The following is a 13,614-nucleotide window of genomic DNA, read 5'->3' as shown; positions in this document are numbered from 1 at the left end:
CTCACTTGGGAGCCTCGCAAAAGTATGGATGGGTCTGGCTCATCGGAGCCACCACCAAACCCACACCACCACTTACCACACCACCACTCACCTACCCCTATACAGGCCTCACAACCATTTTCTAGCCTGCACACCAACCCATACCACCACTCACCTTCACACCACACCACCACTCACCCCTATACACAGGCATCATAAACACACAACCCTAATGCCACACACCAATCCACACCACCAAGGTCTTACACTTTAACTGTGTTAATCTCTGATTTAAAGCTTTCGTGACTGCAGTAATTCATATTCTTAGTTCTTTCGGTAAAGTCACGTTGAAGGGAAACAACAAAATTATAAAATATATATAAAACAATAAAAATTCTCACGACGTTTCGACCATAACACAAACGGTCGTCTTCAGGTGTGTTGGTTTGCATAAATTTATTTTTCAACGGTGCATTTATTTATTTATAAAAAAACGTTAGCGCCACGCGCAGCGATTTGCACCATTGAAAAATAAATTTATGCAAACCAACACACCTGAAGACGACCGTTTGTGTTATGGTCGATACGTCGTGAATTTTTTTTATTGTTTTATATATTTTATTATTTTGTTGTTTCCCTTCAACGTGACTTTACCGAAAGAACTAAGAATATGTGTTAGTCTCGTCATAGTTTAAACTTTGTTAACCTTTAATTTTTGTTTAAACTCCACTCACACGCATCCCCGAGTCTCGATATCCCCATGGTTATTGTGACGTCACTTTTATATATATTTGGAGCCACCACGTGCTGCCCCCTATCGGCCGCAGCACGTGATGGCTCCAAATCACAGTCGAAGTCACAAAACCCAATTTTATTGATTTGTTTACCCGAGGACACCTTCACGCTGTGTTATTAACCGTGATATTATTTTGAGCACATCAAAACTTCGCCCATCGCGGGTTTTTCCCATCGCAGAATTTGACCATTCGCGCCAAGTTGAATGTTTGATCCGAACATTTTGGAGTTAATGGGAACTAGAGACATAGCCTGGAATGATGCGAAACCCTCAAACAATCTCCCCGGTTGGACTACCCATAGCATGCTAAGAAATAGACGTATTCGCTAAGTAGGAAACGCAATGTTTTTCAATATCGTAAAATTATTCTAAATTCAAATAAGAAAAAACCAAGACTCTTCTGCCAAACGTTCAATTCACTTGGAAGCAACAGAAAGAAAAATGCTCTTCCAACACAACTCTTGCTGAATGGCAAAAAAAAAACTTCACAAAACAGGGCATTGTGAGTGGATTTACTTCTCATCTTGGATCAGCGGGTCATACGTTTGACAAAACACACCAGAGTAAAATGCATCCAAATACACCACCGTTCACATCACCCACTTCTTCCTCTTCACACACCGACCCTTTAAATGTGTGAAAGTCATCGTCCCTATCTCTCGCGATGTCCCATATCTGAAATGGACGTGCTGAAAAAATATATTAAATCAATCAATTAAAATTACCATCATCATCATCATCCACGGGAAAAGACGAGCTTGCCTGCACTTATTGCTGTGGCAGATCTCATCCATAAACCCCTCTCACACATATTTTTAACCTCTCGATTACCCAAGGTACATTTCCACTCGAGTGGAAATCTGCTCGTACGTGTCCAGTATATATATTTTAAACAAGACCCTAATACATTTTGATTTAAAGCTTTCGTGACTGCAGTAATTCATATTCTTAGTTTTTTCGGTAAAGTCACGTTGAAGGGAAACAACAAAATAATAAAATATATATAAAACAATAAAAAAATTCTCACGACGTTTCGACCATAACTCAAACGGTCGTCTTCAAGACGGTCGTATGGTCGAAACGTCGTGAGAATTTTTTATTGTTTTATATATATTTTATTATTTTGTTGTTTCCCTTCAACGTGACTTTACCGAAAAAACTAAAAATAAGACCCTAATAATTGTAGACCAATCTCTCTTCTTTCACCAGTTACGAAAATATTCGGAAACATGCTTAAATCACAAACTTCTATATATATAAAAAAGTGGCAATCTCATGCACAGTAAGCATTCTGGTTTCCGTGAGGATTTACTGCACCACCAGAGCCATGGGGGATGTCTTTACATTTCCTCTTCGGTAATCTGGATAAATGGCGCCACAGCTGTGCACTAATCCGCGACTTGTTAAGAGCCTTTGGACACCGTTGACCACGATATTCCACTCTTTGGTTTTCTCGGTAAAGTCACGTAGAAATAAGAAATAATAATAAAATTACATAATAGCATACGACGTTTCGATTGCAACACAAGCGATCATCATCAGGCACAGAAGAGCTAAATTTAAGAGTGAGAGAGGAAACACAGAACCGCGGATATATATACAGACACCTAAGTGGAGGGAGTTAACACAGCGACACAAAGAGAGACACACGTATGGAGCACAGAGAGATAGGGTCTCTGTGCCGAGGCCTTAGCATGTAGGGGAGACAAAGAGAGATGGAGAAGCGCATCAAATCGAACAAGATTTAGTAAGATTTGGAAACAATATAATGCAACACGATATTCCACTCGCAAGACTTTGTCAACGAACATCTTCAGACGGTACAACGGAATGGTTTAAGAGCTACACCTGTCAGGCCCTTCTCAACAGGCGCTAACATCGTGAGAACAACAAAGGGTATTTGCACAAGGTTCCGTGCTGGATTCAATTTTGCTCTCGTTACATTTAATTCAATATCAATTGTCATTACTGAAATCGCCCCGAAATTCCCAAACAAACGAAGATCATGGTCCTTCCTCAAATAGAAATACAGTTTCATTCCCTTCACCTGTTGCGGATATTAGAAACAACATCAATGAACAGAGTGCTTTAAATACTTGGGTTCATTGATTGATTCAAAACTTTTGATCAAGTTAAAAATAGGATTTTGTATACACAAACAAACATTGTATTTCCGTTGTTGAAGCTATTATTCTATCACTGTTTGACTACGGCGGCGCTGCTTACAGATCAGCTGCTAATGAATCACTCGACAGACTAAACCCGCTTCATCATTCTTGCTCTTCGATTTGCACCGGTTGCACCAAACAGGAACAACCATTGTGACCTCTGCTTCAAATCCAATCTCTCGTCGCTTGATGCAAGAAGACATCTACACCGGGCCATGTTCATCCATAAAATCATCATTGACAAATCTGGGCTATACTAAGATAATTTATTATCACCATTGTCAAACCCAACAGACCGAACACGTCCGTCTTGACTGCCCATGAACTATCCCTAGAACAAGATATGGGATGGGTGACAAAAAGCCTTTGCCTTTTGCAGCAACGGCAACGTTTTGGAACAACAACCCTGTTTTTATACTCTTTGGTTCTTTCGGTAAAGTCACGTAGAAGGGAAACAATAAAATAATAAATATATAAAACAATAACATATTTTTATTATTGTATTGTTTCCCTTCTACGTGACTTTACCGAAAGAACCAAGAATATGAATCCCTGCAATCACGAAAGCTTTAAATAAAAAAAATAAAGTTGATTAAATCACGACGTTTCGGAGGCAACACAAGCTTCCGTCATCAGGTGTAACTAACACAGCAACATTACTGTAGAGAGAGCTCTTTGTTTTATTCCTTTACATCGAGAACCTTCCTTCAAAATATATCCTCAAGCAGGAGATTAGTGCTGGATGCAGCCACATCTGCGAATGCGATCGGTAATTTTTTTAATCATTGCTCCCCCTGCCCCCCCCCCCCCACCCGTGTAGCGATGGCCTAATTTTAACGTGCAATTTTATTGAGGGTTACCTTGTTGTGGTCTGCCACCGTTGTTGTTATTTTGCTGCCTTGCCCAAGCTTGCCTTTAGTGTTGAAAAATCGGAGTTGTATAGAGTAAGATTCTCGATTATGTGCACGGACTATTCAAAATGGCGGGCAATCAATCCAAAAATAAAAACTCTTTCCGCGGATCTGCATGCCACCCAAAGTGAAGCACAGCCGACGATTTCGATTGTTAGTCTTTCGATTGAGAACGCATCCAATCGATGAGAATTAAACTTCCCTCTCTCCCGCCCAGCAGAAAACTCGGCCCCACTGAGTGAATGAAAGCAGCAGAGCCACGCCCAATCAGCATCCATAAAACTCGGCCCCACCCACTGTTGTAGAGATATGGCAACTACTGTACTGTAGAGGGCGAACGCGTGGAATTCAGATGAGCCGGAGGAACTCAATTATGGCTTGAGGAAATTCATGAGTTACTGAGTCTACGTCAAAATCGAAGGTGCGTGGTAAATCCGCAAATCGGATAAACCGCACGTGCGGATAATTGAGAGTCTACTGGACTTCATTTGTATTTAGTAACTTGATTACCTTTTTATATTTTGCACTCCTATCGTTTTTTTTTTATTTTGCATCGTTTGCTATTGTAACTCGCTGACCCACCCCGACCTGGACATCGGTGACAAAAGAGCTTCACAACTCCATCGGATTCCTCCAAGTCGACATACAGACGACTCCGATTGATTCTGAATGTGAGGCCTACACGTTGTCCACAGTCACGTAGACGATCGAATCGACCGAATCCGTCATGGACACAGTGACGCTGACTCCCAGCGTCTCGCATCTAACCTTGGAGACGGCGCCCGCGTAATTTGTGGCGTAACTAGCGGACACGTGGCTTCGCGGCCTGGTCATTTCGTTGAAGGTGATTCGGCCGATGTGGGGGAGGCCCTCGAAGTTCTCGACGGACACGGCGTACTTCCTCGGCATGTAATGCAGGGGATTCCTGAACATCAGCACGACGTACTCGTCCGTGCCGCTGAAGCAAAGACCCAGAAGGCCGTGGCATCCCATCGCTTGGACCTTGCTCTTGCGGAATCCGAACAGGATTGACTTCCCGCACTCGACTGCCGATTTGGGAACATATTGGGCGCGACCGGTTTTCATGAAGACCCTGGTATGGATGGGGTTGTGGGGGGCGGGCGGGGGGGAGGGGGTCACAAAGAAAATGTACGGTCGAAAACTCATTCATCCATCCAATCCCAACAATATGTGACTCCTCTTTAGCTTTTTTGCAAGGCTCGTCCAGCCTCGACTTCCCAAGGGCCCTGTGGATCGTGTTGCCGTTACGCCGAGTTTGTTGGAACGTTTCGACACGTAGGGAGGCTTTCGCGGACGATTTTGTATCCACGCGAAAGGTTTTCCTTGGGTTAGATCGCGTAAATATGAGTTTGTCGTCAAATCATTGGGTTGGGTTTGACAGCAGCACGATGATGATGCTGATGATGATGATGGGGCGGTGTCCTCGCTCTTTGTGTACTTGTCAGGGGCCGCACTAGGCCACCCGGGGCCGCCAGTGGCCTGTGGGGCCTTGCACTGAGGGCCACTAACAACATATACCAACAGTGCAAATGCATTACTTGAAAACACAGTAGAATACAGAGTCATTGGAATAGCTTTACGCAACTGTAAAAACTGTAAAAAAATTTTTTTTATCTTACCAGGTAAGGGCCCATTGAGTTATGTTGCTCTTTCTCAGAAGCGACCTGGCGATCACAAATGATGGCTCAACGAATTGGGCTTATCATTTTTGGACATTTTTAGAGCAGCCAAATACTCCAAACACGTGAGGTCGATTCTAAATGTGGAGGGAAAATCCGGAAGACGCGGAAAACAATTCACACGACCACGGGGAGAGAGAGAGCGAGAGACACGCCTGGGCATCTTCCGCGCTCTGGTCTGAGCCAGGGGGTGTGGCTGGAGTTCCGCCATGCACGGCTGACCCACGCCGTGCCGGCCTTCAAGGAGCGGTGGGCGCTGGAGGAGGGCCGCGTGCTCGGTGGCAGATGACAGAGAGCTCTGCATGCAGATCTAAGCTACCCGTCGGAGGCCGTAGAACTGCGAGAAGGGCTGCGTGCAGATGCAGAACTTGTCGTAAAAAAATTACATAGAAAACAGGGGGGGACATAGACATAGGGGAGGGAGAGAGGGGGTAGAGAGAGAGAGGTGGGTAGAGAGAGGGGGTACAGAGAGAGGGAAGGGGTAAGAAGGAGGAGAGCAGAGCGTAAGATCTGTTGTGAAATCTTTCATTTAAAAAGGGGGGGGGGGCACATAAAGCAAAGCATTGAAAAAAAAACCGAAATGATGAACGAAGCAAAGTGCCGACTACACCGAGCATCTTGTTGCCTCTGGTCGTAAAAAAAAGGAGACACGCAAACTCTAAACTCCAAATATGCAGGCTGATCAAACCCACGACCTCCTGTACACCAGGCAATATAGTTAACATCTCACCACCATACTTAAGACTCAAGTACGATACTTACGATGGCTTTTCCAGCTTGTACTTCGAGTTATTTTTCACTTGGACAACGACTCTTCTCTCTGATTCTTCAAGCATATTCCACACCTCATTAATGTTTTCCATTTCCATGGAGTCTGCACAACCGGAGGCAGATGGGCGCGGTGCTCGCGCACGACGTTAATGAGGCGGTGCACTAGTGTATAATGTAGTGTATAATGTAGTGTATAATGTAGTGTATAATGTAGTGTATATAGTGTAGTGTCGATCGACGCGCAGGACTGTCCAGACGGCGAGTCCTCCATCGTTACGTCGCCAGTGAATTGAGGAACCGACAACATTCGATTTGAGGATGCGTCGATTCACGACCGACGTTGTCTCGGAGGGAAAATTTAAACAAAAAGAACGCGGGTAGTTTGGGCATGGCGTAGTGTATAATAGTGTAGTGTATAGTGCAGTGTATAATAGTGTATTATGTAGTGTATAATAGTGTAGTGTATAGTGTAGTGTATAGTGTATAATAGTGTATAGCAGTGCAGTGTATAGTGTAGTGTATAATAGTGTAGTATATAGTGTATTATATAGCGTCGTGTATAAGTGTAGTGTATAGTAGTATATGGTGCACTGTATAGTAGTGTATAGTGTAGTGTATGTTTTTACACGTAGGCTTTCGCGACCAATATCATCCATGATAGAGGTTTTTGGGTTAGATCGCGTAAATATATAAATGTGTCGTTAAAGCCCGCCACCACCCGACACAGCCAACTAGTAAGGGTTGTCACGTAAACAGAACGTGCCCATTCGCCACTAGTACAGCACTAATGTGTAGTGTAGTGTATAGTGTAGTGTATAGTGTAGTATACTAGTACAGCACTAGTGTATAGTGTAGTGTATAGTGTAGTATACTAGTACAGCACTAGTGTATAGTGTAGTGTATAGTAGTGTAGTTTATGGTGTAGTATACTGGTACAGCACACCGGTGTGTTGGAGAGCCAAGCCACAACATTTAGAATCTGAGTACGACGTTTCACCAGTAATTGCAACTAGCTTCATAAGGCGACAGCTAGATTTGTGGAGAAGTCTTACTGTTTCGTTCCTTATATATATTATGGAGTGTAGTGTAAAGTGTAGTGTATAGTCGTGTATAGCGTAGTGTATAAGTGTAGTGTTTGGTATTGTATAGTGCAGTGTGTAGTAGCGTATAGTATAGTGTATAACATAGTTTATAATAGTGTAGTGTATAGTAGTGTATAATCTAGTATATAGCGGAGTGTATAATAGTGTAGTGTAAAGTGTAGTTCATCATCATCACAATCCATGGGCAGATAGCAGCCTAGTAGTAGTAGGAGCTGTCCACTGCTACATTTCCTCACTTTCCTCTTCTGTCTCGTGCCAATATGGCTCAAGTAGTGGCACATCATAGTCGTGTATTGTGCAGTGTAGTGTATCAATCAATCAAATCAAAGTTTATTGATCGCGTACGCAGCTAAGCTTCATGTTACAGCGGGTGTAGCGAAATGCCTAGACTCGGCAGCCAAGCCAGTCCTTCTGCAGCCAATGCAGTTCCAGCCCCAACATCTCATCTGTCAGTCGTGTTCAATGTCTCTCGGGCATGCAACGCTGTGCTCAACACGCATGCCCTTAAGATGTTCAGATTGGTCGTGTAGCGGATTTGCTTGCTTCTACCAGACGCGATGAAATCCGGCCTCAAATCATTTTCCCCTGTCGATCCTCGCCCCTGTGTCTTACGTCACCAGTCTGTGACCTATTGGGCCGACTGCAGCTGGTGCAGAACGCGGCCGCCAGGATGCTCAAGCGAAACCCCATTCCGTGAGCACGTCATGCCCCTGTAGCAAAAATCTCTGTAATTGGCTTGCAATTGAATGTAGGGTCCAATTTAAAGCGTTGCTGCTAACATACGAGGGCCTTGAATGGCCTTGCACCGTTTTAAAAGTCAACATTCGGTTTCACTCGCACGCCCCGTCACGAACCTCTACGATCCGCCAAACGTACATCGGCTCCACGTGCCGAGAACTGAGCCTCTGCATGCGCCGAGCCAACAACTACGGAACGCCCTTTGTCACCCGTGGTCAGACGGGCGCGCGGGTCACTCAACCTTGCTTAGGTCTTCTCTGAAGGCTCACGCCCGTTTCGCCCGGCCTACGCTTCCCATGTACGATGACCCAGCGGACTCTGGACATTGCGCCGTGTATATGCAGGGGCGCGCTGAGATCCTTGAATGGGTCGCGCCTTAAAAATGTTGGTCGTTATTATTCCGTGCAGTCAGGCTTCCACGTCAGTAGACTTGCCAAGTACAGACGTTTCTGCGCTACCCTCTGTAGATGCAAGCTCTGCCCCTCATGTCCGATGGGTACTCTGTAAAAACGTATGTAAATTATTTAAAATTGATAGTAATCTTTTTTTTTTGGGGGGGGGGGTATCTTAATTGTATTTTTTTGGTACTTATTTAATACAGTAGGCTCTCGATTATCCACGCATGCAGTTTATCCAAAAACAGCGATGCATTGTTATTATTGTGAAATGTTTATTACAAGTCACGTGATTAAACAGACCAAATATGTTGCTCCGGTTGATTCGAAATCCGCACGGTCGCCTCTACAGTACAGTAGTTGCCACATCTCTACAACAGTGGGTGGGGCGGAGTTTGATGGATGCTGATTGGGCGTGGCTCTGTTGCTGTCAGTCACTCAGTGGGGCCGAGTCTTCTGCTGGGCGGGAGCCAGGCAAGTGTCATCATCACTGAGCACGCGCATCGTCGATCGGTCGATCATTAGGATTCCTTCTAAATCGAAAGAGTAACGATCAAAATCGTCAGTTCCGCTTCTTTCTGAGTGATTTATCCGATCGTTTATTTTTGCGAGTTTTTTTTTTATTTGCGAAACTGTGCAATGGCAGAGGAACAGAAGCGTGTTATTGTTGTTGTTTTAAATTTTAATCAGAAACGTGATATAAATGACGTACATTTTAAAACCTGCTTAAGTGAGTGCGTGTGTTTTTTGTACGCACTTCTGTAATACACCAATACATTCCTGACTACAAATTTTAGTTTTGTTCATTAGCAAACTCAACTTTTTTCACATAATCATAATTTATACCTACATTAGTGGTTTTTGGCATAGAGATCCGCGGAAAATGAATATCTTTGTTGGATTATCCGTCATTAGCGCGGATAATCGAGCGTCTGCTGTGTATCTTTTCTGCAAACTTCCCCCACACCTTCGATTAACATGATTGGCTGTATACGATGCAAAAAATGTTCGACATACCATACATATTACACTGTACACGACAATACACTATGCGATACACAACACAATAAACTGCAACACACTAGACTATACACTCGACTACGGTGGGAAAGAACTTCAACATACATACATACTATACACTATACTATATACTATTCTTAGTTCTTTCGGTAAAATCACGTTGAAGGGAAACAATAAAATAATAAAATATATATACAACAATAACAATTCTCACGACGTTTCGACCATAACACAAACGGTCGTCATCAGGTGTGTCGGTTTGCATAAATTTATTTATTTTTAAACGGTGTATTTATTTATTTAAAAAAACGTTAGCGCCACGCGCAGCGATTTGGTAGTTTATTTAGAAGGACGAGTCCATCTATGTTCTGAAAAGAGGAGGCGGGAGACGAAAAATTAATGTATGCTGTCTGAAAGCCACTGTAAGCGTGAACAATCAATTAAGACCTGAAATGGTTTATCTAATCCTTCCAATGATTGCTAAGCCAGAATCCATCTTCTCGGTTGAAATTGTCTCTGTGCTTGTATATGTGGATAGCCTCATGAACGAATCTCTCATGGCAGCCAGATGGCTTACAAAGAACCTCTTTCTTGGAAAAGTCAATGTCATGTGAGCCTACTGAAGTATAACAATGATCTCCTCTTTTCAGAACATAGATGGACTAGTCCTAAATAAACTGCCAAATCGCTGCGCGTGGCGCTAACGTTTTAGTGTTATAAATAAATAAGTACACCGTTTCAAAATAAATAAATTAATGCGAACCGACACACCTGAAGACGACCGTTTGTGTTATGGTCGAAACGTCGTGAGAATTTTTATTGTTTCATATATATTTTATTATTTTATTGTTTCCCGTCAACGTGACTTTACCGAAAGAACTAAGATTATGAATTACTGCAGTCACGAAAGCTTTAAATCAAGATTTACTATATACTACACCACTATACTGAATTGAAAACTAATTTCCTTAGAACTACTGGTGCTGCTTGTTGTTGTGTTTAGTTTAGTTTGTTGTCATTCCCCCTGCACCTCCGATGAGCGTGGTTGGCTACGTATGGTGCAAAAGAAGAAGTTCAAAACACAAACTATACGCTACACTATACACTACAACACATGACAACATACACTACACACTACACTACACTACACACTACACTACACGCTACACTATACACTACAACACATGACAACATACACTACACACTACACTATACACTACACACTACACTACACACTACAACACATGACAACATACACTACACACTACACTACACACTACACTACACACTACACTATACACTACAACACATGACAACATACACTACACACTACACACTACACTACACACTACACTATACACTACAACACATGACAACATACACTACACTACACACTACACTACACACTACACTATACACTACAACACATGACAACATACACTACACACTACACTACACACTACACTACACACTACACTATACACTACAACACATGACAACATACACTACACACTACACTACACACTACACTACACACTACACTATACACTACAACACATGACAACATACACTACACTACACACTACACTACACACTACACTATACACTACAACACATGACAACATACACTACACACTACACTACACACTACACTACACACTACACTACACACTACAACACATGACAACATACACTACACACTACACTACACACTACACTACACACTACACTATACACTACAACACATGACAACATACACTACACTACACACTACACTACACACTACACTACACACTACACTATACACTACAACACATGACAACATACACTACACACTACACTACACACTACACTACACACTACACTACACACTACAACACATGACAACATACACTACACACTACACTACACACTACACTACACACTACACTATACACTACAACACATGACAACATACACTACACTACACACTACACTACACACTACACTACACACTACACTATACACTACAACACATGACAACATACACTACACACTACACTACACTATACACTACACTATATACTACACTAGACACTACACTACACACTACACTACACACTACACTATAAACACTACACTATACACTACACTATATACTACACTAGACACTACACTACACACTACACTACACACTACACTACACACTACACTATACACTACAACACATGACAACATGCACTACACACTACACACTACACTACACTACACACTACACTATACACTACAACACATGACAACATACACTACACTACACACTACACTACACACTACACTATACACTACAACACATGACAACATACACTACACACTACACTACACACTACACTACACACAACACTATACACTACAACACATGACAACATACACTACACTATACGCTACACCACTATACTTAATTTTAAACTCGTTTTTTTCTTATTGTTGTTGTCGTGTTAGTTTGTCGGCCCTACCCCTGCGCGCCTACGCACTGCGGCGCGAAGGAAGAAGTCCAACAAGCGTACACTGCACTATACACTACATGCTACACTACACCACTACACCTTACTGAAATTCGTGCACTCTCATACCGGTTAACGCCGTTTCTTGTCTCCCTCTCTCTCTTCTTCCCTCGCAAGCTTTGTTACAATCAAACCACCCCGCGAAGAGAGAGGGAGAAAGGGCGAGCGAGGCAATGAAATCGCGGGGTGGTGGTGGTGGGGGGGGGGTGGGAGGTTGTTATTTTTTTTTAAAAGTTCTTCCGAGAAATCGCCACAATTCCTTTACGGGTGGGGTGGGGTGGAGGGGTGCGTCATGCGTGGCCGAGCCCAAAGTCAGCGTCGGTTGCAACGCGGTCTGTTAAAAGGTCTCTGGGGTCGTCCATAAATGACGTCACGCGCTTTTGGACGATTTTTGACCCCCTCCCCCCTCTCCCCCCATCGTCACACGGCGTCACAAAAAGTCAGACCACCCCCCCCCCTCCCTCAAATATGACGTCACAAAGCTCTGCCCCTCCCCCCCCGCCAAAAAAATAATAATAAAACATGCTTCAAATCGCTTTAAACTATTGTCATTGTAGCGCGCATTTTGATGTGACGTCACATTTCTCAACCTCCTGCCCCCACCCTCCCTCGTCACACATCGTCACAAATGTCTGACCACCACCCCCCCACCCCCGGCCCCCCTAGGCGCGTGACGTCATTTATGGACGAGCCCCCCCCCCTCCCAAGGAAGAGTCAGCAAATTCACCGCCCTCCCTCATCCTCCTCATCCTCCTCCTCCTCCCTTCTCGATAAATGAGTTGTCAATTGAGATTTGTTTTCTTTAGATTCAAGGTGCGCAGCTCCAGCGGTGTTTCGTATCACTCACGGCGCGTCAAGGACGCAGCAGGTAACCGACGAGGCACTCAAACACGCTCCGACATGTTACATTTTCCCCCCCCCCCCCGCCATGGATTTTCTGTTTTGCACAGTCAACACACGTGGTCGCTTTAAAACGCCTTTCTTGTTCGTGTTTTTGTTTTTGTTTTCGTTTGTTTGTTGCGGGTGCACCCGATTCAAGAGCCGAATGGCTCACAGGGCTCTAGCAAAATAAATAAAGTGAAAAGCTGAACCGTATGCGCCGTTCATTGTTCAATTTGAATCACAGTTCCTATGATCACATTGCTCTCATAGCTTTATTTTGGTGACTTGGAAAACGTTTTTGGTTGAGCCGTGTTTGTTTGTTGTAGTACAGAGTTGGACGGGTAACTTTCATCTAAATTGTCTTATGGTTAAATTTTGATTTAAAGCTTTCGTGACTGCAGTAATTCATATTCTTAGTTTTTTTCGGTAAAGTCACGTTGAAGGGAAACAACAAAATAATACAATATATATAAAACAATAAAAAATTCTCACGACGTTTCGACCAACGACTTTACCGAAAAAACTAAGAATATGTCTTATGGTTGTTGTTGTTTGACTTGCATCCCGCTGGGATTTTTGCGCGCACAGCGTTGATATACGTTGATTTTTCT

The 13,614-nt window shown here is 43.2% G+C and overlaps 1 long non-coding RNA gene across 1 annotated transcript; it reads right to left on the bottom strand.

Moving 5' to 3' along the window:
• Positions 1-1,273: 1,273 nt before the first annotated feature.
• LOC142906543 (uncharacterized) lies at positions 1,274-12,320 on the bottom strand. Its single transcript, XR_012930352.1, has 3 exons — positions 12,191-12,320; positions 6,317-6,428; positions 1,274-4,947 (listed from the first exon to the last, which is right to left on the bottom strand). It is a non-coding gene; the product is annotated as an uncharacterized LOC142906543 (long non-coding RNA).
• Positions 12,321-13,614: the final 1,294 nt, after the last annotated feature.

Source organism: Petromyzon marinus, chromosome 66 (assembly GCF_048934315.1).
Source record: "Petromyzon marinus isolate PM22_M1 ecotype Great Lakes invasive population chromosome 66, UKy_Petmar_22M1.pri1.0, whole genome shotgun sequence".
NCBI lineage: Eukaryota > Metazoa > Chordata > Hyperoartia > Petromyzontiformes > Petromyzontidae > Petromyzon > Petromyzon marinus.
This window is presented reverse-complemented; position numbering and strand designations above follow the sequence as displayed.